The sequence below is a fragment of the Equus przewalskii genome, chromosome 19 (assembly GCF_037783145.1).
Source record: "Equus przewalskii isolate Varuska chromosome 19, EquPr2, whole genome shotgun sequence".
NCBI classification, from domain to species: Eukaryota; Metazoa; Chordata; class Mammalia; order Perissodactyla; family Equidae; genus Equus; species Equus przewalskii.
This window is the reverse complement of record NC_091849.1, coordinates 23,552,620-23,578,799: the sequence shown is the minus strand read 5'-3', so window position 1 is coordinate 23,578,799 and position 26,180 is coordinate 23,552,620. Positions and strand designations below refer to the sequence as shown.

At 42.2% G+C, this 26,180-nt stretch overlaps 2 protein-coding genes across 23 annotated transcripts in view; one reads left to right on the top strand and one right to left on the bottom strand.

Moving 5' to 3' along the window:
- Positions 1–26,180, top strand: part of LOC103541420 (cytidine monophosphate-N-acetylneuraminic acid hydroxylase) — a 348,688-nt gene that overhangs the window by 27,097 nt on the left and 295,411 nt on the right. The window lies entirely within an intron of this gene.
- The window catches only part of CARMIL1 (capping protein regulator and myosin 1 linker 1), a 312,501-nt gene that overhangs the window by 234,035 nt on the left and 52,286 nt on the right, over positions 1–26,180 (bottom strand). For 3 of the 20 annotated variants that reach the window (XM_070584194.1, XM_070584208.1, XM_070584205.1), the window contains exon 1: positions 7,770–7,905. The exons of 16 other annotated variants lie outside the window; for them this stretch is intronic. The gene's annotated coding sequence lies outside the window, so the exon portion shown is untranslated. Of the gene's footprint in view, positions 1–7,769; positions 8,324–26,180 lie in introns of those variants that run through there. One more of the 20 variants, XM_070584202.1, reaches the window with a different exon arrangement.

Below are 26,180 nucleotides of genomic sequence, written 5' to 3'. Positions count from 1 at the left end.
TCTGGTGATGAAATGCGGGTCAGTTTGAACTGGTCCTAGAGGGCCCAGGGTTACATGCCCTCAGGAGGCTTGCATTCTGATAGGGGGAAATAATACATAGTCACACAAATAAGACATAAGGCATTTTAGAATGCCGACCAAAGTATGATGGAGAAAAATAAAGCAATTAAGGAGAATGGGATGGGGATGGGGTGTTATAATTTTAAATATCAGAGAAGAATACAGGGAAAAGGGTACATTGTGCAAGCACCTGAAGAAAGCGAGGGACCAGGCCAAGCACGGTGGGAATCTTGGGAAAGAGCTTTCCAGGCAGAAGGAACAGCTGATTCAAAGACCCTGAAGGGGCCGGCCCCGTGGCCGAGTGGTTAAGTTCATGTGCTCCGCTTCGATGGCCCAGGGTTTCACCAGTTCAGATCCTGGGCGTGGACACGGCACCGCTCATCAGGCCATGCTGAGGCGGCATCCCACATGCCACAACTAGAAGGACTCACAACTAAAATATACAACTATATACTGGAGGGCTTTGGGGAGAAAAAAAAGGAAAAAAAAAAGATTGGCAACAATTGTTAGCTCAGGTGCCAATCTTGAGGGAAAAAAAAAAAAAGAAAAAGAAAAAAATGACCCTGAAAAGGGGCATGTCTGGGGGGGTTCAATGATGAACAAAAACATACATTTTGTTAATTGTTTCATAATCTTATTAAAAACTGTATCCTACACAGAGATTTCAAAAGGCTTCATTGTTTTCCAGTACTGGAGTTTTCTCTTAAATATAGAGCATCTGACGCTTCCGTGATCCATAGAAATGCATGTGTTTTGCTTTCCCTCCATCCCTACGTGCACTGATGGCTTCTTGTTTGCAGGGAGTTAGGTCCCAAGGGCTCTGGGAGTATGTTTAGCACCACAGCAACCAAAGCTAGTAGACCAAGTACAGCACTTGGATAGGCTGCAAGTCAAAGATGCCTATATATGGACTTAAGAAATGGGTGCAAGAATCTCTACCTTTATCCCCTATGTTATAACCATTCTCATCATTTGTGCTCGGTGTCAAGGTGGTGAGAGGTCAGCACAGAAAACTCCAAAAATGGTAATATCCCCAAAATAGAGCTGGAGGGAAAAAATAGCCACTCTCTGCACTTTCGAAGTAATAACGTGACCCAATCTTCTTTCTTAAAAGTTACAATTTAAAAAACGAAAAAAGTGGGGGCCAGCCCCGTGGCTGAGTAAAGTTCTGCATGCTCTGCTTTGGCGGCCCTGGGTTCACAGGTTCGGATCCCAGGTGTAGACCTACTCCACTCACCAGCCATGCTGTGGAGGCATCCCACACACAAAGTAGAGGAAGATGACACAGATGTTAGCTGAGAGCTAACTGTCCTCAAGCAAAAAGAAAAAAAGAGGAGGACTGGCAATGGACATTAGCTCAGGGCGAATCTTAGACACACACACATGCATAAGAAATCTTATTTCGAATACAGAGGAGGAGAAAAGGAGAACTGTGAATGTGAAAAAACAGAATGTGAATTCCCAGAACCTGGAGGAAGGTCAAGTCCAGAGTGAAAGGAACAGTGGCTGAGAGTCAGGCACATCTGGGCTCCCTCCCTGGTCCACTAGCTGTGTGGCCTCGTGTGTCCAACTTTACCTTTCAGAAGCTTCACTTCCTCATCTCTGAAAGAGAATTCCTAATCCCTACAGTATAAGATTGTTGCAAAGACTGGAAACAGTGGATTTAAAGTAGTCAACATGTAAAAAGGCCAATCTCAAAAGGTTACTACTGTGTAATTCCATTTATAGAGCATACTTGAAATGAAAAACTTATAGAGATGGAAAACAGATTAGTAGTCGCCAGAGGTTAGGAGGAGGGGGGGGAATTGGCTATGATGATACAAGAGTACCATGAGAGATCCTCGTGATGGAAATATTCTGTATTTTAACTGTGGGGTGGTCACATGAATTTTCACACGTGATAAAATTGCATAGAACTAAATACACACATACGACCCACACAAATGAATGCATGCAAAACCTAGAAATCAACAAAGTTGATGATTGCATCAGCATTAATTTTTTTATTGTGATACTGTAATATTGTTATACAACGTTATCATTGGAGGAAATTGGATGAAAGGTACACAAGATCTCTCTGTATTATTTCTCATAACTGCTATGAATCTACAATGATCTCAAATAAGCGTTTTAAAAATCTCATCACCTTAAAATGTCCGGCATGTTATGAATGCTCCCTAAGTGGCATATTGGGCAAGTTATCCTCTCACCTATAAACCAGAACTGCGAATTCCTACTTCCCAGTGAGACTCTAGAGGAAATGCTGAAGCCAGCACACTAGGTGAGGGTTCATGCAATGGAGGTTATCACCACCATCATCTTTGGACCCCAGCCCTTCAAAACCTCACCAATATCCAAGTGAATTATCAACACTTTCTATGTAACCAATAGAGAAACTTACTGACAGGCATCCGGTTACCACAAAATTTAAAGAACATTTATTCTGCCTCTGAGTAATAAACACATACACACTAATATAAAAGAGCCTAAAAAGAGAGAGAGAAAAAAATACTTTCACAGTCTAGTCTAGCACAGCATTCTCCAAAGTGCTCTCTAAGGAACACTAATCCTTTGAGATGCTCAAAAAAAAAAAAAAAAAAAGATCCATGGTCAAATAAATTTGGGAAATGCTGCATTCGCTGTCCCCCACTGGGAACTCCAGGAAAAACAAAAAAATCCCCATTCAACTTCACCTAACCCATCTTTCCCGAAATTTACTTGTTCACAAAATCATTTTTTCACACCTATTCCTAAGGTCTAGGATTTAAAAAGTCTTTTACATCAGTCAGCTACTCACTACCCAGTTTCTTCACCCATTACATACTTCAGAAGAGAAACAGATGGTTTTTCTACAACTAGTGTAGTGGTTTTAACTACACACATCAGATTCAATGCAAGTACAATTCTGTGATGACAACTCTAAGCATAGGAGAAGTGGTTTTTCCGGTCTTTCTTTTTTTTTCAGGTCTCTTACTTGAGAAAACAAAAGTGCTCCTTTCTGGAAGTTTCTTAGAAACTTCCAGCTGCAAAAGTTTTCCACTATGCCAGCAGTCTCCTCCTGAGTGGCAACCACTCACAACTGGAACAGCAGTTTACAACATGATGTGATTATGAGGAATAAGCTCATGGGAATAAGCTGAAGACTAAAAAGATCCCTACGCAAAACTATAGGTACTCAAATTCCTTTAGCACCATTCAGAGCCTTTCACACCAAAAACAAGGAAAAAGCTCTAACTGCAATTATTCCTGGAAGAGATGAGTTAAATTTAAGTCATTTCATGGAAATGGCTTAAGCTTAAAGACATATAAATAAATTTCAAATGTCAAAGAATTTGCTGAAATCAGACTCGGATGGGGGCTGGAGGGGGAAAGTGAAGACCATGAGTTCTGAGGAGCAATGGGACAAAGACAGAGAAAAGGGGAGGCAGAAATTACCAAAAATCATGTAATTCACAGGTCTGTCGAGGCCAAAGCCTCTGCTTTACAATTACACGTTTACCTTTACAAAAATAACCCATATTCCAAATTGCAAAACCATGAACTAACTGGAAAATCAAAAGAAAGAAATTAATGAGAATAATTTTAAAAGGAAGAGATTAATCAGAATAAGGAATAAGGAAAAGATTAGGGATTTTTTTAAAAAACACACAAAGCATTTGAGGGACATCCTCTTCAAAATTAGTTCAATGACACCTGCCTTCTCTTGTAAAGATCTGGAAAAGAGGAGTTTATCATGAACCCCTGACATACGGAAAAAATGTCTCCATCACTAAAGGATAATAAAGCAAACTCACTGAGCATTCCAAGCCAAAGGCACACTCCGGCCTTTGGGAACATTTCCAACATGTCTGAAAACAAAATGAGTTGCAGATAAAACCTCAATTTCACCAGAAAAGCCCAGCTTCCCAAGCATTCCAGTTCCTCAAGGTTGCTACATAAAACTGAGCAATGGTTTAGACATTCCATCGCCGTGAATCATCCTAAAATCACATGAATATGGCTGTCAGGCATACTCATTCCTCACTTTGGCTAGGTCTAATCATAACACTTGAAATAAACTAAGATGTCACTTGACAGATGCCATCGTTCCCTCCACTCAGCTTTCTCAATGGTCCTCCCCTACAGCATCACAGGGCCCAATCTCTTGGCTACAATAATTTGAGGAGCTTTAGCCTTGGACATCTCAGCCTTCCTCCTCTTGGCCCAGAAAATAGGATGGAGAAAAAATTAAGTTTTTTGGTAAAAAAATGTTTTCTGGTAATTGAGCTGAGTTTGACATAACAAAAAAAGTGTCTATGGTTTAGCAGAGATCCCAGGGAGCTTCCAGACTCATGGCCCCTGCAGACTAAACCCCGTTGGAGATAAGAAAGGCAATAGATGGCCGGCCTGGTGGCGCAGTGGTTAAGTGCGCACGTTCTGCTTCGGCGGCCCGGGGTTCACTGGTTCAGATCCCGGGTGCGGACATGGCACCGCTTGGCAAGCCATGCTGTGGTAGGCATCCCACATATAAAGTAGAGGAAGATGGGCAAGGATGTTAGCTCAGGGCCAGTCTTCCTCAGCAAAAAGAGGAGGATTGGTGGCAGATGTTAGCTCAGGGCTAATCTTCCTCAAAAAAAAAAAAAACGGCAATAGAAGCATTCTAAATCTGCCTGCTGACTATTTGAAACCCCCTAATGGTCTATGAAAATTTTCTTCTAAGGAGCTCAGATATCTTTTATAGTGTCGCTCCTTGCTGCAAGATGTTTTCCTCTATTACAAAGAGAGAAAGGCACTGTCTTTCATTCCTTTTTCCCTCCCCGACTCATGAACACAGGAAATAGCGACTTTCCTAAATTCCTTTAACATTGACGGAAGGAGGGAAAGCCTAGGTACTCATTCCTAATCCAATGTTCTATTAACAGGATTTTAAATGCCATGCAGTTTTCTGAATAACGTTAAGTGGGAAGACAATGAACAATGCTGGTATTGTGGCAGTCCTTCTACCCGCCACCCCACAGGGAGCTGAGCGATATCTTATCTGCAGGTCCCTATTTGGACAGTGATGCACCTGCAAGGTGACAGGCCATGCCTAACTGCAGTAAAAAGGTCTCCCTTTCACTCCTTTAACGTGCGAAAGTTCATTTAGGTCAATAAGGCCATGTTCAAAAACAAGTTAAGCCTTTCTCATTTTTTTTTTAAAAAAGTGCTTTCATTCTCGTAAAAGACTAAACCATTCAGCCAGACTTGGCCAAACCTTCCATTTACACAGCGGGACACACCGTAACAATTGGCCCAAATACTCCTAAGGGAAGAACCAGACTTCTGGTTTCAGAAATGAGAAAAATGCCCCCGAGTTGGCTTCCGGGTTCCCCCACATCAGGGCACACAGAGGAAATGATTCCTATTTCGGTTTCTCTGCTGAAATAGTCAAGGGAAGGCAATCCCAGTATCAGAAAGAAAAAATGAGCATGCCACTGGAGCTCGCAGGCTGCTGGGTCATCAGAGTGCCTCCTCTCAAATTCCAAACACAAACCCACACGCCCGAAATGCTAGACTGAGCCAAGAGGCTGTGCGCCTGCCTGGAAGTCTCGCTCTGCTGACTATCTTCATGTTTATCTTTGAGCACGAGGCCAGCTTAATGGCTGATGCTTCTGTCTTCCTGGGTCCAGTGGCAAATCTGCCAGGAGGTCCTCATGGCCAAGCAGAAAGAGGCTCAGTGAGCTCTGGGAAGCCAGCAATCAGAGAAGTGTGAGTCTAAGAGAGCAGCCTGCCCTGCTGGGTTCTGAAACACCAGCTCACGGATGAGCACATTAAAGGCTTCCAGCAGCAGGACTGAATGGTGTCAGCACAAAGCAGCAAGTCCAAGTCCTTCCGGCTTCCCTTTCTGGCCAGTATGGGAGAGTGTTAGCCAGAGAGGCATTCACAGACTTCTGCCCAGCAGGACAGAGCCAAGAGGGAGCCTTTCCTTTACAGCAAGCTTCTTGTGCCCAGTGCCCATCCTGGCAGAAAAAGGACAAACAATGATCCCAATAATAAATGCACACACAGCACAGCACAAACCATGCGTAGCATAATTATACATTCAAATTTGGTTTCCAAAACTGGGTGAAACAATCAGTATTCTTGGTCACAACCACCATACAATAAAACTGCCACCCTAAGAGATTTCTACAGTGTGATACCTGTCTATATGAATTGCATATGACTAACACATGATTGCTGTTCCCATCTTTGGAGGCACCTTGAGTCATATTTCTTGAATTGCCTATATACTAAGTTCCATCATTTTTAAGTGCATTTCCTGGTATTATTTCTCAGAAATGCATGGTACACAGTGCCACTGTCGGCAAAAGGACTAGCCCTGAACAAATTATAGATCCTCATGTAAGCAGCGAATGACTACTTACACTCCCTTCAGAGATACATCACTTCCTTATAATCATACGATGCCTCCGTATGCCCCAACTTTATATGTCCTATGATATGCTTTATAAGTATCCTAATGTTTAAGTATAATAGGTAACATTTTATTTGACTGTCTAATTTTTACTCTTATTTATCTAACCCCTAGTGCTCTAACCCCCAGAAAATAGAAAATCCTATGTATTTTTCACACATCACATTAAAGTAACATCTCTCCTACCTTCATATTCCCCCCTTGTTTCTACTGTCTGCCTAATATGACCAGAAATGAAAGTATAAGACAATCACAGTGCTTCAGCTAGCAATGAAATCCATCTTTATCTCATGGAAGAAAAATGACAGCCAATATGACACTGCCTGATGTTTTTCAGACACAACATAAGCTGTGTTCATAATTTAGTTCAGGAACAGTTGGTCAACACAGTGGAATGGCAAGTTTTTTTTAAACAAATATTAATTTCTATTACCAAAAAGTTTTTAAAAATGCACGTAAGGCAATTCTGTGGTACTCCTTCTACGGACAAAACCAGGGAACAAGACAAGTTGGTCCAAGCTTTTGGGCTAAATGCTTATAACCAGCTCAGTGTAACTAAAAAGATTTATCCTGCCCTGGCAGAAATCATAAAGTGTGTCCTTTCAAACTTGGATATGATCACATCTAGAAATCTGAAGCATTCATAACATTCCAGTAAACACAATGAAAAAAACAAACAAACAACAACAACCATATGCCTACCATAACACATCAGTCTCTCCTTAGCGAGTAAAGTTGAAATACCTGCGCCTTCTCTTCATTTACCACCAACTTGTTAGAAAGGCACTTCAACTTAAGAAAGTAGTTCAAGCTTCTTATTTCATTAACCACAGAATTACAGGTCGTTTACCCTGAGCTGGGAAACTTACCCCTACCCAGGATGGACAGTAAACAACAGCTTCTCAAGGCTTATTAAACATTAAATAATTAGAATAATAACACCATGAATATCTACAGGCTTTTACACTGTTTTGAGTTTTTGTGGCACATATTTATGAACCTGAAATTTCAAGTGCTTTCTCCATTGGAAAAAAGAAACAGAATCTGACAACAACCACCCCAGCAAAGAAATCCCAATTATCCCACTTAATTTAGTTTATTCTAGAGGTGAGGCCCCTGGGGAAAATTCATCCAATAACTGACTTTCGTTAACCCTTAGAGGCTGCTACAAAAATAACGCAACGGCTTCTGTTAAGTCTCGGAACACACCTCCATCTCACCCTGATAGATAATCCCACTAAGACAGCCATTCTAAAGTAAGGTGCAAACCCACCTGCAAAGGTCAGAGTTCAAAGTCCAGAAAAGGCTGCAGTCAAAGGGTCCCTGAAGAGGATTCAGTTTTTCCCACCATCGTTCACTACAGCCTGCACAAATAGCACGCTGCTAAAACAAGGTCAGCTGGACAGACCACAGAGTGCCAGCGTGCCCGCCTGGTAAACACAACTTCATGACTAATTCATGAATTCAAGAAACCACGTAAGAGTCTAGGAGCAAAAAGCCCAATTAACTCAAAATTAAAACAGCACCCAACACCTGTGATTCAGCCCCAGCAAGATAAGGGCATGGCTGCCAGAGGGCATTAAGAAGTAGGAGAGCTACCAGACGGCATAGTGGAGAGGGAGAAGCGCCAGGAAAAACAACCTTGGACATCTTTCCAGGCTGGGACCTTGTGCTAAACTCAGAGAATATTCTCAAGCTGAGTTATTTGACGAGGATTATACCCTCTCAACTGAGAAGACCTGCTGCCCCGGACGTTCCCTCTCTTTAAACCACACCTCTGGTTTTTCAAACCCCACCTCTACTTAGATTCCCAGTCAGTGAGCTTGTAAAGACTGTGAGACAACTTGAGCAAACTCACTGAATGGCTGACCCGGAAGTCTTCCAGAGAGGAAAGTGGCCAGAGGAGCGTCCTTCCTACATGAAAAGCTCGATGGGAGCGTTCTGTAGGAGGGAGCCAAGCAGCAGGGCAACCAGTAAATGAACAAGTTTACGAGAACAATGTGTCTCTCCCTACACCACCATGGAGGACATTCAGCAGACGAGATGAAAACATTCTGGAGACCTGTTTTACAACAATGGGAATATACTTAACACCACTGACTATACACTTCAAAATGGATAGAATAGTCACTTTTGTGTTTTTCACCATAATTTTTTAAAAACTAAAAAAAAAAAGATATTCAGCAGAAGCAGCATTCCACACTGCACAGAAAGCCAAGGAGGAAAAGACAAGTCAAGATGACAGCAAGCATTTACTGCACGGTTTTGAAGCACTTATTACTTATGGACTGGACAGAAAACAAAGGTCATTGAGCGGAAGACAGTATTCCTGGCATCTTGTCCAAAACATAGAAGGCAGAATAGAGGCACTCAAGCCACTGACAGTTCCTTCCTCAGCTCATTCACGTGGTCCTAAAATCAGAAGCATCTAGGATGTCTGCATTGATTCTGAAGTCCTAACTAGGAAATCAAAGGACTTAGACGACCCCGGAGATGACATCCTCTCTTCCTACTGATACCCCTGCCACTGGACTCTGGCTCTGAAGACAAGACCCAGAAGAAGGTACTAGGTTCTAGACTACAACCCTCCAGAATATTTGGAAGAGGGTGTCTGTCAACAGACTTGCCAACTTGATCAGGATGACTTTCCACCGACATCTGTGAGTGTGTGGAAGACACTGCCGAGGTAAATCCCAGCCGAGCATAAAACTAGGTTCACAAGTAGAAGCTTCTGGGGTCAGATTTCAAAGTAAGGGAGAACTTCTGAATAATTAAAGACCTGCAACAATATTAGAGTCACCCCCTGAGCAGTGAATTATGTCACCAGGAATGTTGCAGTAGAAGTTCTTGATTAAGTGACACACTGGGTTTAGGTCCTCCCCAACTCAAGTTTCTGTGGTATATTCGTTGCGTATGTGTTCGGCTACAAAGGGGAAACCCAAACACTTTTCATCCTTTCACTCCACCATCCTTAGAATGTTGACTTTTATCTCCATGTTTGTTACTTCCTGGCCACAAGACGGATGCCCTATCTCCAGGCTCAAGCCCATGCTGAAGGCAGAAGCAGCTGAAAACAGGAAAGGACACCTCCTGACTCAGAAAAACAAAATTTTCGGGCCAGCACCGGTGGACTAGTGGTTAAGCTCAGCACACTTCACTTTGGCGGCCTGGGTTTGGCTCCCGGGCACAGACCTCCATCACTCATCTATCAGTGGCCATGCTGTGGGGGCAGCTGACATACAAAAAGAAGATTGGCAGCGGATGTTCGATCAGGGTGAATCTTCCTCAGCAAAAAACAAAAAACAAAAAAGTCTCCAGACATCACCAAATGTCCCCTGGAGGGCAGAAACACCCCTATTTAAGAACCACTCTTAGACTACTCATCACTCCATAGGGTAAGATGAAGAAGGTGGTGAATGGGGTAGTCAGCCAACCAACAGTGACTGCCCTAAATACTCTAAATCTATTTCTTAAATGTTTTCTAATGAGCTTGCCTGCTACTATGCTAAGTATTCTGCAAAATTTAAGAGAAACATATGAAGTGTTCCCACCTTAGAAGTGCTGACAATAAAGTTTGAAAAATCAAGATTGACGCACAAGAAAAAATACACTGTAGAGGTCTTAAACCATAGAGACAGGCAAGACATCCCTCAGTTGGTTCAGATCAGGAGAGATAAAAGCACATAAGAGTGTAGCCTGGAGACCTTAATAAAAACATCACTTCAGAGGCAGAACTTGCATTTGAAGACTAGAAATTCTTAGACAAGTGGCAGGAGAGAAGGAAAACAACATAAGCAGAGGACATAAAGTGAGCACGGTGAAAGCTCAGGGGCTACCCTTCAACTGACCTGGGTTCTAATAGACTCAAGCCTGAGCATGGGCAAGTCATTTAGCATCTCTGCACCTCAGTTTTATCATCTGTATAATGGTGACAATAACAACATCTATCTCCTAGGGTTGCTGAAAGGATCAGATGAGAGCATATCAGTTACAAGAGTATCTGGCACATAGTAAGCAATCAGTTGTTAGTTTCTATTACTGTTGTTATTATATAGCTATGTTATGATATATAATTTAATATAATAAGAAGTCAGGAAAAGAGACCACCTGTTAGTGAGTGGCTGTGATATCCTGAGCAAGACAACCAGAACTTATAGTTAGTGGGTAAAGTCAGGCTCCTGATGGCCATGACCTACTGGCTGAGATCCAGGTGAGATGGCAGGAGGACCACCACAAAAGCACCATCCACACCTACCAAGAGGTGGTGGCAGGAGGGTTGGCTGGAATCTGTGGATGATTTCAAGTGAACACCATGGCCAGCAGCCATGGTCAAGTTAGTGATAAGACTTTCCATGTTATAAAGGAGTTTTAACTTGCAAAGCATTTCTACGTAAACTATCTGAGTAATTTGCATGTAACAAGCCTTCAACAGCTAACAGAGAGCTACTGTAGCAAGGAGGAGTTCTATTCATCATTTCAACAGTCACTGCCAAGCAAAGTCAACCTGTGGAAAGAAGTGGGAGATACAAGACTTGCCTCCTACCTGAGCATAAGAGACATGGAAATGAATCAAATGATTAATACAGTATCTTTAATAGATTTAAGGGGAAATAGACAGGCTTTAAAAAAATATTTTCAATCTCATCATTCTTATCTACAAGCAGGCCACCAATGGGTCTTCTGAGTCCCCAACTCCTAACCTCTGCGTCCTGATTCTTTTATGACCAAAGGAGAAGGGACAAAGAATACACAAAATGACCAATTATGGGGCCAGCCTGGTGGCAAAGCAGTTAAGTTCACACCCTCCGCTTCAGTGCCCCGGCGTTCGCCTGTTCAGATCCCAATGTAGACCTACGCACGGCTTATCAAGCCATGCTGTGGCAGGTGTCCCACATACAAAATAGGGGAGGATGGGCACAGATGTTAGCTCAGGGCCAACCTTCCTCAGGAAAAAGAAGAGGATAGGCAGCAAATGTTAGCTCAGGGCTAATCTTCCTCAAAAAACACCAAAACAACTACCAATTCTTCCTAGTACTCTGTTTTTCCATTCAGAGTTTCTCTAGCAGTTAACTCGTACAGATGATCCCCAGGGTTATACACATTAATCTTCCACTAAGTTTAATAAGTTCCATATGGCACATAATAACAGTTTGAAGATGTGGAAAACTTAGCCTTACCTTAAAAAGAAAAATCACAAAGTACCCCTGTGTGTGCCTGAAAACCACAAAGGGAGAGGCAAGATGAAGAGCGGGTCAGTGCTTCCCACTGCGTGGTCTGGTTCCTGCTCCCGTCCTCACTGCCTGGTTCCTGTTATCTGGGATCATTTACGCAGTAAAGTATAGATTACTTCATACTGGACCCATGAGCCACGCTTCCAGCTTCTGTAAAAATTCAAGGTATCCAACACTTTTCAAAACAGAGTATCTGTCACTGAGTCTACTGCTGGGTTTCAATCCATATGGATCATCAACAACAGAAAAGACCAATCTGCTCATGATAAAAACCTAAGCTGTGTATTCACAAGCAGTAAATAGGAAAAAAATCCATTTATAAACGTTTTCTGATAGATCCAATATGACATCACATAAATGAAAAGGTGCCTTTTTCTGATTTTGGGGGGCAGTCTTACTCCCAGCACAAGAAGTGATAAATGAGATTCTTTTTTCATACTACCAGAAGTGATGATTAAAACAAAAATAAATCTCATTTATGGTACTATTACTGTGCTCTCAATATAGCACTGGGCATTTTACACCTGTTATTTTCCCTAATCCTCACACAATAAGGTGGATCACCACTGTCCCTACTTTTTTTTCCCTTTTTTTGAGGAAGATTAGCCCTGAGCTAACATCCACTGCAAATCCTCCTCTTTTTCCTGAGGAAGACTGGCCCTGAGCTAACATCCGTGACCATCTTCCTCTATTTTATATGTGGGATAGCATGGCTTCATAAGCAGTGCAGAGGTCTGCACCCGGGATCCAAATCGGTGAACCCCGGGCCGCCAAAGTGGCGCGTGTGAACTTAGGCACCAAGCCACCAGGCCGGCCCCACCACTGTCCCTATCTTACAGGGCAGGGCTCTGAGGCTCAGGGAGGTTAAAGAATTGACCCAAGGTCAAGTAGAAGAGCTTGAATGCCAACTAGCATCTATCTAACTTCAAGTCCCGTACCACTGCAACAAGTGCCACACCCTTGATGCAACCAAATGAGAGAGCAACTTTGAATCCATCTACACACACCAAACACGCTACAGTGAGAAGTTAAGTATATACTTGATTAAAGCCAAGAGTAGTGAAAACAATTTTCCATTCACAGTCTGTCACATAGCTTCTTTGCCCTTTACTAAGGCCTGAAAAGCAGGCTGCTCCCCCTTTCTCAACCATCAAATACAGCAGAATCTAGAGCCTCTCTGTCCAATAGAAACATCATAGGAACCACGTATATAAGTTTAAATTTCCTTGTAGCCACATTTTTAAAAAGTTAAAAAAAAGAAAGATGCAATTAACTATTTTATTTAACCTAATATATCTAAACTATTATCATTTAAACATGTAATCAATATAAAAATTATTGAGACATTTTTACATTGTTTCTTTCATAGTAAGTCTCTGAAATCCAGGACTTGGATTACAGCATATCTAAATTTAGACTAGCACATTTCAAGGGCTCAGTGGCTACTTAGGATGGGAGCCACCATACTGGCCACACCTATGTAGTCCCTTAGAGGTCCACACATGTACGATACTCCTTTAATAATCTGTCCCATGTTTCTATAAAGATCCAAAAAGGTGGTGCTCCACTCTTGTTTCTATCCTTACACACTCCTGGGATGAGATTATAGGATACCAACCAGTCACTGCCTGAAATTCCACCACTGTAGCTTCCAGTTAATTCTTTGAATATAGTGCTTTGAGTTGTGTTCAAACAAAAATGTCCCTGAAAGGAGGAACACGCTCAGCCAATGTTTGTCATTAAGCCTTAGGTGACATAAAGGGAACTGGCAGCACATCCAAGAGGAGAGGACAGGGCACAGAAGACAAAAGGAGACGGCTGACTTTCGGCACACCTACTCTCCAATTCTGTCACCAGTCCCTGCCCAAATTTCCTTTTCCTCAACGACTTGGAGGAGTTATTTCAACAAGTCCTTGTGAAGAATAACTATCATCAAGAAACACAAAAAGGAAACTACTGGGCTTCCCTGATTTCCAACCCAATAACCTAAGGAGAACAGCACAAACTGAAATGCCCACAGCAACTGAGGCAGGCCCCACAAATGGGATTAAGGGGCCAGAGAAGCCTGTGCCCATGGGAGGGGAGAGCCTGGACCCCAGCCCAGGAGACTGTGCCAGGTGGGAGTGTGGCCCCCAGAATGGCCAAGTCATCTGATTTCTCAAGAGAAGTCATAAATACAGATTTTCAGATTAATCACCCGATTTTTAACCGTTAGCAACTCATATAAGATTTTAGGTAACCATGTGCAATGAAACAGGAAGTGATGGCCAACATGAGGAACTAGTTTGTACACTGTGGTATTTGCAGGACACAAGTAAACATACACGAAGACTAGGAATGGGGCTAGGGCTTCAGGGGGAGTTTGTATCGCATCCTCTTCTGCCATCATCTTTCCTCCCCTCCAGAGGAGCCAAAACCATTTCCAGCAAGCTCTCTCCGAGACCAAGAGGAGCACAGAAAGCAGAGATAAGGCAGGCTTCCTGCAGCACCCGTCTCCTGGGCATCTTCAGCTATAAAATGAGAGGCTGCTTTAGGCCAGGGCAGCATTGGGAGGGGCGCACTCTGGTGTGAACTGGAACACACTTGCCCACAAAAAGGGACAGCGCCTCTCGGGGCCACGTGACTGTCTCAGTCAACAAACAGACCTGGGCAGCAGGAGCTACCAATTCCTGAAAAAGAAGCCAAAAACACAGATTTTTTTTTCTGGAAAATCTCCTAATTGATAAATTTTGGCAACTAATTCAAACCATATTTCCCAAACCACGTGAATCAAACTCAGCCTAGAGGGCCAGCCCTCTGTAGCCCCTGGACTAGAACGTCTCCGAAGTCCCACTCTAGCCGCAACATTCTGGCTGCTTCAAACCTGTCCATTCTCACAACTTCACTACAGCAGTAACTTGACCTCCTTTCTCCATCCACGTAAGCTTTGAAAGAGGTGCTACTGATCGCCGGAGACGACAAGCTAAATGAAACATGGTATCCCGGATTGGATCCTGGAATTAAAAAAAGGACAGTACTGGAAAAATTGGTGAAAAATACAAATAAAGCTCTAGTTCAGTGAGTAATATTGTACCAATGTTAATTTCAAGTTTTGATAAATTTACCACAGTTAAGTAAGCTGTGAACATTAGGAAAAGCTGGGTAAAACACACATGGGAATTCTCTGAACTATCTCTGTCACTCTTCCATAAATCTAAAATAACTTCCAAATAAAATGTTCTGAGAAAACTCCTAGAAATGTACCCCCTTAAAAAGGTTAACTTTATAGTATGTTAATTTCTAAAATGAAATGTCTTTTAAAACTTACTCGTAAGTAGAAACACGAATTGCCCTAAGTCTTCACTCTGGTAGGCTAAGTGACTAAGAGAAACCAGAAAAGACTAAGACTGAGAGAAACCACAATGAACCAGAATAGGTTTTGTCCTCTGCTTTATAGTGTATGTGCAATAACCAGCGGGGAACAGAATCAACGGACTTTTAGTAAAATACCAAATGGCTGAATGTAGGTAATTATGATTAATTTGACTTAAAGTGACAAGGTTGTCAAACTCTCATAGCTTTTTGTCCTTAGAATATAAATTAGCTTACAGTGGAAGACTGGAGACATTATTACTCAAACAACAGAGGCGGAACTAAAGTAATAAATACAAAAGCTTTCACATGAAATAATGTAAACTGCCCAACAGGCAGATATCAGCACCTCTTGGAAATGAGATTATTAACATAAATAATGTACAGTCTATTCAAATCACCCAGCATTTGAAACAGCATGTTAGGGTGCAACATCCTTACATCATCACATTTCCAACCAGCCCCTTTAAATCTTTTTTGTTTTTATAATAAGGCAGGATACATATAAATAAATAAGCTGACATATTTCCGAAGGTATGTAGAGAGAGCTGGACCATGAATGGGACTCACTTACATGAAACAGCATGAAAAGCTGTAGGAACTCTTATCTATTCGCATTCTGCCTGCCATTCCTATTATTATGGTCTTAAATCAATTTGACATACATAGTAAATATACTTAACAGAAAACATGAAATAAAATAATTAGCTTTATTAGTTCTTTGTGGCAAACAGATTTACAATAACTTTAAGCCAAAAGAATGCCCAGAGCAAGAAACAGTCATTCTTCTGTTTAACAAATATTTATGAGGCTTTTCCATGAGGCAACCTATGTCCTCAGCCCTGGGGATAAGCAGTGAGCAGGACAAAGGCCTCTGGCCTTATGCAACTTACACTCTGATAGGAGAGAGAAGAGACAAGGAATGAGATAAATAAACAAAATATATACTGTAAATGCTAAGGAATAATAGAGAAAGGAGACAGAAAGTGTTGAAGGGGTGTTGAAAGTCAAGATGGGTGGTCATTGAAGCCCTCACTGAAAAGGTGATATTTGAGGAAGGACCTGAAGGAAGTGAGGAGCCAGCCTCATGGATATACAGCTGCACACGAAAGGAAATTCCAGGCAGAGGGAACAGCAAGTGCAGAAGCCCTGAGGCAGAAGTAGGCCTAGGCTGTTTCAAGAAACAGCAAGGATGGATGAAGTGGAGAAAGCAAATGGGAAGAAAAGAGGAGATGACGTCAAAGGGGAATGGAGGGCTGGATGACGTAATACCTTGCAGGTCACAGTATAGTCATGTGTCACTTAACAACAGGGATACATTCTGAGAAACGTGTCATTAGACAATTTCCTCACTGTGCGAACATCATAGAATGTACTTACACAAAGCTAGATGGTATAGCCTACTACACATCTAGGCTATGCGATACTAACCTATGGGACCACTGTGGTAAATGTGGTCCGCTGTTGACTGAGAAACATCACCATGCGGCTCACGACTCTAATGACTTTGGCTTTTACTCTGAGTGAGATGAGAAGAGGAGTGAGTGACATGATTTGAGTACATCTAATAACAGACTAAAGGGGATAAGGCTGGAAGCAGAGAGCCCAGTTAGAAGGACACTCCATTAATCCAGGTGAAAGATCACGGTGGCTTGGAGCAGGGTAATAGCAGCATAGGTGATAAGAAATGGCTTCTGAATATATTTTGAAGGTAGAGTCTATAGAATTTGCTGATGGGGTGCGAGAGAGAGAGAATTCAAGAATGGTTCCAAATATTCTGTCCTAAGTAAGTGGAAAAAGGAAATGCCATTAACTGACATGGAAAGATTATGGGGGATAGCAGATTGGAGATGAATGGAAAATAAGGATTTCTCTTTTGGACATGTTATGTTTTTGTTTTTTGTTTTAGTTGTCGTTGTTTCAAATTCAAGCAGTTTGATTTTTATTTCGGTATTCCTGAATTTATAATCAAAGAACTGACAGGATATGGTCTCAAGAGCCATTCAGAAAAGGCATCATCAGCTCTCGGTTAGTCACTGATTAGCACCTTTTCCAAGCTTATCCCCACACCCTACACCCCCTCTGCCCCTCCACCCAAAACCACTAACCCTGCTCAACAATACTAATTTCCACAAAATGCAAGCAACTATTGAGGCAATTTTGCCCCTAAACTGCCTTTTTTCCCTCCCTTTGCCTATAGAAGCTCCTTTATGCCCATACATCCTTTCGTGATCCCCAGAAGCAATCTCCTAGGATCGCCTAGAAACAGCCACCTGGTAAAACAGACACATCAGCACCCTTGAGGGATTCCATGGACATGTTATAATTGAAACGCCTTTTAGACACATCCAAGTAGAGATTTCCAGATATTTAAAGCGTGAGCATAGATAGAGAAGACATACAAGTGCCCTGAGGCACACCATTCAGAGTATGGGGAGATGATGAACAAGCAAAGAAGCCTGAGAAAGACAGCCAGAGAGAACAAAGGAACACCAGGAGGGGTGTGTCCAGGCAGTCAAGTGGAGAATGTGTTCAAGGAGGAGAACAACCTACCACACTAAATGCTGCTGGTGATGAAGTAAGCGGTGACTGGGACCTGACCATGGGCTGCAGTAATGAAATGTCACCTGATCAGAGCAGTACAGGTGGAGGATGAGTAAGGTGAAAACCCCACTGTAATATGTTCAGGACAGAATGGGAGGGGCGATATTAGACACAACGAATACAGATGACTCATTCAAACTGTTCTGTTGTAAGAAGAAGAAAAGGAACTGGCTATTAGCTGGAGGGGAAATCAGAGTCAAGAGAGGATTTTTTATTTAATGGGAAAAATAATAACTCACATGCCTGTGGGAGTTCCTAGAGAGAAGAAAATTGATGATATAGGAAAGAGAGGCGAAATTTTAAGAAGCAATGTCCTTGAGAAGGTATACGAAGGCAGAGATAAGATGTTGTGCCCGAGGAGCTGGGAGGTCAGGCACAAAAAGGCAGGTGGTAGGTGTGGTGATGGGAGAACGTGGAAGTTATCTTCTGATATTTGTTTCACCAGTGAAAAAGAAGTGGTTGAGAGTCAGGACACAATGGATGTCTGAAGATCAAGAATAAAGTATGTAATAGTCGTCTAAGAGAGTAAGGGAATGAATGGACGGTGGAAACACGGTATGACTGCCAGATGGTATGACTGCCAGGCAGCATCAAGGGCCCACTCGGATTGGTGATCATTAACTTAGAGTGAGACCATCAATATGGTGGTGCAGTTTTATCCAAGCATATTCAGCTGCACAGGTGCAGGTGCAGAGAAGGTGGAGAGAGAGAGATGGATTTAACCAGAATTGTGGTTTAGTCAAGCAAGAATGATACAGTGTGAGACGGACAAGGGTGATGAGGATATATGCCATGATAGTGATTATAGTGGTTGATCATGGGATTCAAGCTGGGAAAGAAGAGAAGTAAGGCCATGGGTGAGGGTGGAACCATGAAGAGGTGGTAGACTCAATGAACTGAAGGTCCTGGTGGTCCAAGGACTGTCAAGGTTGGAGGTATTGCACAAGGCAAGCCAGAAGGAGAGGAAGTAGTGGTCAGAGTAGGGTGTCCCAAGTGAGCTCTGGAGGCACTGAGGTTACTGTATTGACAAGATCAAGGACATGACTATGGGATGGAACGGCTGAGGAGGGTGGGAGACAAGCTCATAGAGGAAAGATGAGGTTGAGGAACTGAGGGACAAAGGTGTAGGGAGGACTATCAACATGAATACTGAAATCCTGGAGAACTAGCACAAGTAGCATTGGGAAGGGGCACAGTGAACCAGAAACAAAAACCTTCAATGAATGAAGGGAGAAACTGGGTAGAGGAGCAGGTGACCGACAAGGAGGTGCAGCGGGCCAAAGAGATCTGAGATGCAGAGTAGGAGGCTTCCAGGACAAAGAGGGGAGCAGTATAGAAATCATACACAGGATACCAGCCCATCCCTGACCACGGCTCATGGGTAAGGTGGAAAAACTGCAGGAGAAGCAATATGGTCAGGGGAGCCCCAGGTCTCCAATAAAGCAAGAAGGGGAAGGGGATGTTCACAGACAAGGTCAGGAAGAGAGGATTTTGCTGATGACTGACAACGGGGGTGCGGAGTGCACAGCAAAGTGGCTCCGCGAGTTCGAGAGGGACAAGAGACAAGATGAGAAAAACTGAAGAAAAGACTCAAATGAGGATTAGGACACAGGGCAGAAGGATGCCCTGGGAGTCGTGTCTTCCTATGATGACAGACACAAACAGGAATAAGAGGTGTGATGACATTGGTACTGAAGGTCAAGACAGAGAGTGATGGAGAGGCTGGCAGTGCGGAGGGGTCTTGCCAGGAGCAGAAAACTGGGGGTCCTATTTGACCGCAGCTGAGGAAGTTAGGGGGTGCTAAGAAAGGCGGGGGGCTGAGGAGGCACAAACTTACTCCCCCATCAGGGGCCAGCAGAGAGATGTTTTGTAAAATTAGCCTCTTCAAAAAAATGGGGAAATACTGACTTGATCTAACTATCCCAGGAATTACCTTAGATGCTTTATGTCTAAAATAAATGTCAATCCTCTAGAAACCACAATTCTGCATTTTTTTTTTAATTACAATTTAGACTATCCAAAATTTCCTCAGCTACAAGAGAATGACCAGGAAAGCACATACTGGCCATTGGGTGCTGTAAATCCAAATTAAGGAAACACCCAGTTATGTGCATTCTTCTGCGAATACAATCTTATAAAACATCAGAATAAGAAGGAGCAGTGCTTAGGGCCTAAATGCTTTAGAAGGATTCTTAGAAGGAAGCTGTGTGCTTGTCTTAAGTTTGGACAATAAGGTTAGACAGATAGTTACATCATATTTCCTGACAGAATTATTAGAGTGTGGTTACCACAGTAACCAGCAAACCACGTGCAGAGCTGGAGGAGGAAGAAAGTTAGAAGGCATCTTTTTTTTTTTTTTTTTATTAATGTTATGAGATTACAACCTTGTGAGATTTCAGTTGTACATTTTTGTTAGTCATGTTGTGGGTACACCACTTCCCCCTCTGTGCCCTCCCCCCACCCCCCCTTTTCCCTGGTAACCACCGATCAGATCTCCTTATCAATATACTAACTTCCACCTATGAGTGGAGTCATATAGAGTTCATCTTAGAAGGCATCTTTTTACAAGAAGAATAAATCACATAATTTCAGAGCTGGAGAGGAATGCTAAAGGCCCTGTAGCAGAATCCTCCCAAATGCCCTAGACGATGTCAAGTTTTTACATATAGAGAAATTCTAAGAAATGCCCTTATAAAATTTCACATCCTCCAAAGAGAAAAGTAAGGCAAAAATGAAACTTCTTGGTCTTGAGTTGAGAAATGTTAGAAAACTTATCAGCAATGTGAGCAAAATAAAGATTTCAGGCATAACTAAAAAGAGGAGAGAAGACATCCTTAGTACTCACAATATGCCAAGTACTTTCTTTTCACCTGATCCTCATAACAATCCCATTTCCTTGGTTGGGCAGTCAAAGACATCAAGGTTACAGAGGAAGTGGCAGAGACAGGATCTGAACCCAGATGAGCCTAGCCCCAAAGCCAGCACTGCCTCCTAGAGACTCTCTCAATGGCCCAGTACACAGGTGGGCTGCAATCGGATAAGAGCACAGGTGAGTGTCTAGCGTGCCTCTGTCACCAAAACAGTTGACTGGACTTGGGAAAGCCATGCTCTCATCCTCTCTGAACTTGAGTTTCCTCATCTGAAAATGAGATTAAATGATCTCTTCACAGATGGAAAATCAAAGATCCAAATAAGCCTCTGGTCTAGTTTCATAGATACCGAGTCGCGTTCTTAGAAACAGGTCAGCGGAAATCTTAATGATCTAATCACTCCCTGATATTTATATCCCGTCTGAGACATCCCCACGCCACAGTCTCATCCATCTTACACCTGAATTCTTCCAAATGAAAGTAACGTACTAGCTGACGAAGAAACTCACTTGAACGTCAGATAATTCACTTTGTCCCCACTTAGCGCCCTTTCTCTGACTCTACTTTTATACTACAGGCTCATTCAGAACAAGCCTGGAAACACAGGATGCTCTAAATATTTAAGGATATCAGCTTCTTTGAAGCAGAGCTTCCCAATCTACTCCACACCAAGGCACACGCTGCTCACCTCCACCTTCCCAGCACTGTTTCTGTTCTCCATGTTTCCTCAAAGATCATGGCCATGGTTGAACTATCTTAACTCAAAATCTTCTCAGGACCATGGGAAGGAATTCTGTTAGTCTGGGACACCTAAATTCATGTAGAAAATCTAGATCTTTCTTACTACTTTCTCAACATAGTTTTAACATTCTAGGTTTTTTAACATGTATACAAAAGTCAGGCAGACAATAGGAGTTGAAAGACTGTGCCCTATTACTACTCACACCCCCCATCAGTTCCATTCAGATGTAGCTATTTCCTTTTTTTCTGGCTCTGAACAGTTCTTTTAAGAACTTTTTTATTGTCCACAGCATCTTCTGCAAGTCTCAGATCTCTCCAGAATCAGACTGCCTCAAGTCCCACCCCAGTTCAGCTACTTACCCAGCTATGTGACCTAAAGCAGTACCTAAAAGCTCAGTGCCTCAATTTGCTCATCTGTAAAACAGTGATAACAACAGCACCTATCTCATAAAGTTCTCGTGAGGTCAAACAAGAGTGCATAGAACAGTGCCTGGCACAGGGTATGTAAAGGTTAGCTATCATCACTGAGGTTGCCCTTGTCACCCTCTATCTTTTGTGTACTTTCTTTTAAGATCCAAGTTCATTAGGAAACTGCCATATTGGCATACTCCTTCGTTTGGGTCCCTTCCCCTTATCTTCTACAATGGAATCATTTACAAATACACAGTCAGAATTAAAATATCTGAGTTTCCTAACTTTCCCAACTTCTGGACTCTAATCTATCACTTAGCAATTCTTACTCAGCATTTTTTAAAACAAAAGCTTCCTTGACAGTCTTCTCCAGCTTTCATTTTTGGGGTTGGTTCTATTGACTCACCATCCTGCACACAGGGGGCATTTGGACCTCTCGTCTAGTAAGTGGTCTTCTCCTGATCCAACCAGTCTTTGACCAAGGTGACCAATGTGTCTTGTGGCCAACAGCATGTATTAAAGACAGATGGCTGGGGTGTGAAGTTCAATCTGAAGTTGTGGAACAAAGCTACACTAATTGGCCTATCTGGGAATTAAGCCTCTGGTCTTTGACCTCTTTAAGTGTCACACACTAAACAAATGAGCCAGTATTCTTGGCCTGCTGCCAAAAGCGATATATTCTAATATATTCTCAGTCATCTGTAAAGTCCTACAAGTGGAGGATTTGTCAGATACTGAATATTCTATACTCAAAATGTTGTGACATAAACACTGGTTCAAAAATAGCGATCGTTTCAAAAGACATTAAGCTACACAGTGAACACTGAAGATGTTAATGGAAATTGACTTGAGAAGTAACGAGAAACCCTCTGCTTCTTGACTATGTAGCCTGAAAAATAACACTTCTAAGGAAGGTCTGCCTGCTTGGGTTAATTAGGAGAGAGTCAGATTCAGACACTCCATCAAATTTCCATTTCATTTCTCTTTAGAAAATGGTTCTGTGACCATGGTAAGGCTAAAGAAAACATCTTAAAAATTATAAGTAACAAATTTATAAGGAGGGGAAAGCAGGAAGGAACCAAAAAGATAATGAAGTTGACAGTATCCTTAGGCTTGACAACAACGCAGACAAAATGGGCATGATGTTGGAATCTTGGAAAGCAGGAAGGGGTGTCTACAGACAACTCTTTCTTAATAAAATCATCATCACCTCCACCAGTTACTGAGCATGTGCCAGTAAACGACTATGCTGAGGGTGTTTTATGCCACACCTCATTAATCTTTATAAAAACCCCTGTGGCACAGGTGGTTGAGGTTTAACAAGGGCAAGTCGCACGCACATGGGCACACAGAGCAGGCCTGGGATTCCAGCTCCAAAGCCACTCCATGCCCTTAATCACTGCCCTCCACCTGCACCAGCATCTATGATCCAGCCACCCACTTCCCAGCTCCAGACACATCTGACTCTGGGGAGAACGGAATCTTCCATTTGGTAGCTTTATCAGTACTGGACACCATGGCGCAAAAAGCCAAATTTGCCAATGGCCACACTGCTAGAAGTTGCTGCCCTACTCAAGGAAAGAGTATCTGACATATCTACTACCTGAATATCCACCACACAAGGAGGAATATTGAAAACGGGACCAACTCCATGATAGGAATTAAAGTAAACCCAGAAAAGGATCAAGTAGGATTCAGAAAAGGACAAGGGTTTCCCCCTCCTACGCTACTTTAAGAGAATAACCTCGTGGCAGGGGACGCTCTAGTTATCCACTCCCCCCACTGAAGGGAAGCAGAGGGAGATGGAGGTGGGGAAAACCTAACCCCACCTTCAAATGCTCGCTAGAAGCCAGCTAGCTAGTCATCTACAGCGGCCGGAACTCACACACTCAAATGACTTCCCAGGAGGATTGAAATAACTAAGAATGGGAAAACATTTTCCCTTTCCAGGCCAGGCTTCGGGATGGTGGCTGTGTGCATGGGGGAGGTGGCGGGACTCCTCTGCCTATAACACAAGTACCAATGTCTTGATTGTCACCTCCATCAGTTTGTTGTGGTGGTTTTATGTTATTTTATATTGCTGGGGGGACAAATGGGAACTAGGACAGGAAAACCAAATTACAAAAAGGGAATTCTGCAGGGTTTTTTTAATTCATGGAATATACAAATTCCATCCAAACTAATACACCCCTTAGAGATCCTCTGTGGAAAGAGTAATGCTGGTGGAGACTCAAATTCTGAAACAATAGGATCACCCTTTAACTTTCAGTATATAAAACTTAAGTGCTGATTCTTTTAATTTTAAATAACTTTCAAAAGACAAAAATAGCACAACCCAAGAAGCACAATTTCAGTGTGAAATCCTTTCATAACAGAACTACTCATTCATCAAAATAGGTGTTAAAACCCAATCAATGGCCCACTTATTGGAAAAGTGCTAAATACAAAGATGCCATTGGAATGAAATTCTCTGAACCGACCCTATAAAATAAGTGCAACAATTTATATCTCCTAGGAATGACATAACGGCAAAGCCATTACCAAAAGTATAAATCTCCTAATAAAACCAGTCGCAAAATAGAAAAAGGACCACCTTTGTTCAGTAAAAGTCACATATAAAGACGGAACACCATGAGGAAATGGGCGGAAGAAGCCTGCATACTATTTCCACCACATGCAGGGAAAACGAAGACTGTGACCTGACAAGAAACTGTGCAAGACAAAGTCTACCAAGGGACAAAAGTTCTGGGGACAGAACCTAGGAGTCTACAGTCACAGCAAAAGGAGTAGTGCTCTCCTGTCACCTTAAACACGACTGAGTATTTACAACTATAGTATCCTTTTTTACATACTAAGACCTTTTGAATGAAGAAATGTTTTTTAAATATCTTTATTGAGTCCAAATATTAGTCACTAAATGAAAGTTTTCAAAAACTCTTCACTACATCACGTCCACTCTAACCAAACAAAGCTCTTTGTTACGAGAACATTTTCTAGTATTTTATTTCACCAGATAACAAAAGCAGCATTCACTGCGCTGTCCTCATTCCCGGCTGGCCTCATTCAGTTCACTTGAAGAGCCTCTGACCCACCACCACCACAACCGCCCCTCACACTTGTGTTTCTCTATAGCACCTTTCAGAGAACAACACCATACAGTTCTAACGTCAATGATGCCATTCTGGCCAGGGATCTCTCAGAGGATGCTGGCTGCTTACACCATTGTGTGATAAGACAATTAACTTGACGTTCAATTTTTTAGAGTTGGTCTAGATCTGTTTCCTTCCAACCTCCTTATAATAGAAGTGAGATCATCGAGGTCAGAAGAAATGTGCCCAATTACTCTAATACAAATAAAGAAAAGTAAAATAAAGAAATTAAGTCTCTTAGTTCGTAAATGTTTATCTGGCTTTTTAATAGTTCCTGAGAAATGATACCCAGTGCAAATATACTGGAGCGAATCCTGGAAACTGAACCACCAACATTTGCATTTTGAACAGATATATGGTCGACTAGCAGTGACACATTAACTCAGAAGTGGAGATGTACAATAAGGAAGTAGAGGACTCTGTCTGGATATCTCTACATTTTTTTAAGGCACAAATAAATGATAAGCATTGGCCTCCTTAAACCCTATGTCATCCTAAGCCAACATTATGCCTGCCTTCACAAGGAAGCACTTCACTTATTCCAGCAGACACACAGTTTATTTAAACATGTTATTTTTATGTTCAATCTGTACACTGTCTTTGAAAGGGTAACGGTGCCAAAACTACAAATCTGTTAGTGAAAGAAAAGAATTTTAAAACGAAATTCCAAATGGCTCCCGAGTCTGAGGAAGATACAGATATTAAAGTTTACATCTATACATTGTTCCTAAAAGAGCGTATCTGAAACAGTGATTGAAATAAACCCTTTTCTGGAACAAAACTAGGCATAACTTGACAAACACTAAAATAGGTGCCCTGTGTTTACTGATTGCTTCGATTCACTCGTTCACACATTTATTGAGTGCCTACCACGTACCATGCACTCTGAAAGGGGCTTGAGGGTATAAAAGTGGAATAAAACTAGTTTTTACTCTTAATAAAAGCTAATAATAATACCAGATTGAAAATATAAATAATAATGAATAGGATTTACAGTGCTTTCATGAGTGATTTATATGTATTAACTCATTTAACCCTAACAACAATCCTAGGGGATAAAGACTATTATTAATTCCATTTTATAGATGACAGAGCGGAAGCACAGAGAGGTTAAGTGAGCTGTCCAATATCACACAGCGTAGAGTTGGGATAGCAGAGGTTTGAACCAGACAATCTTGGAGCACAGTCCACTCACAAGCTGGTGGGAGGGTGGGAAGGACAGACTGGGTCTAGGAGGCACAAAACCCCTTATCATCAATAGAGCAAGTAGTTCCTCAAGATGGAACAAAGGATGCATGCAACAACGGGCAGGCGACCTGCTGGAAAG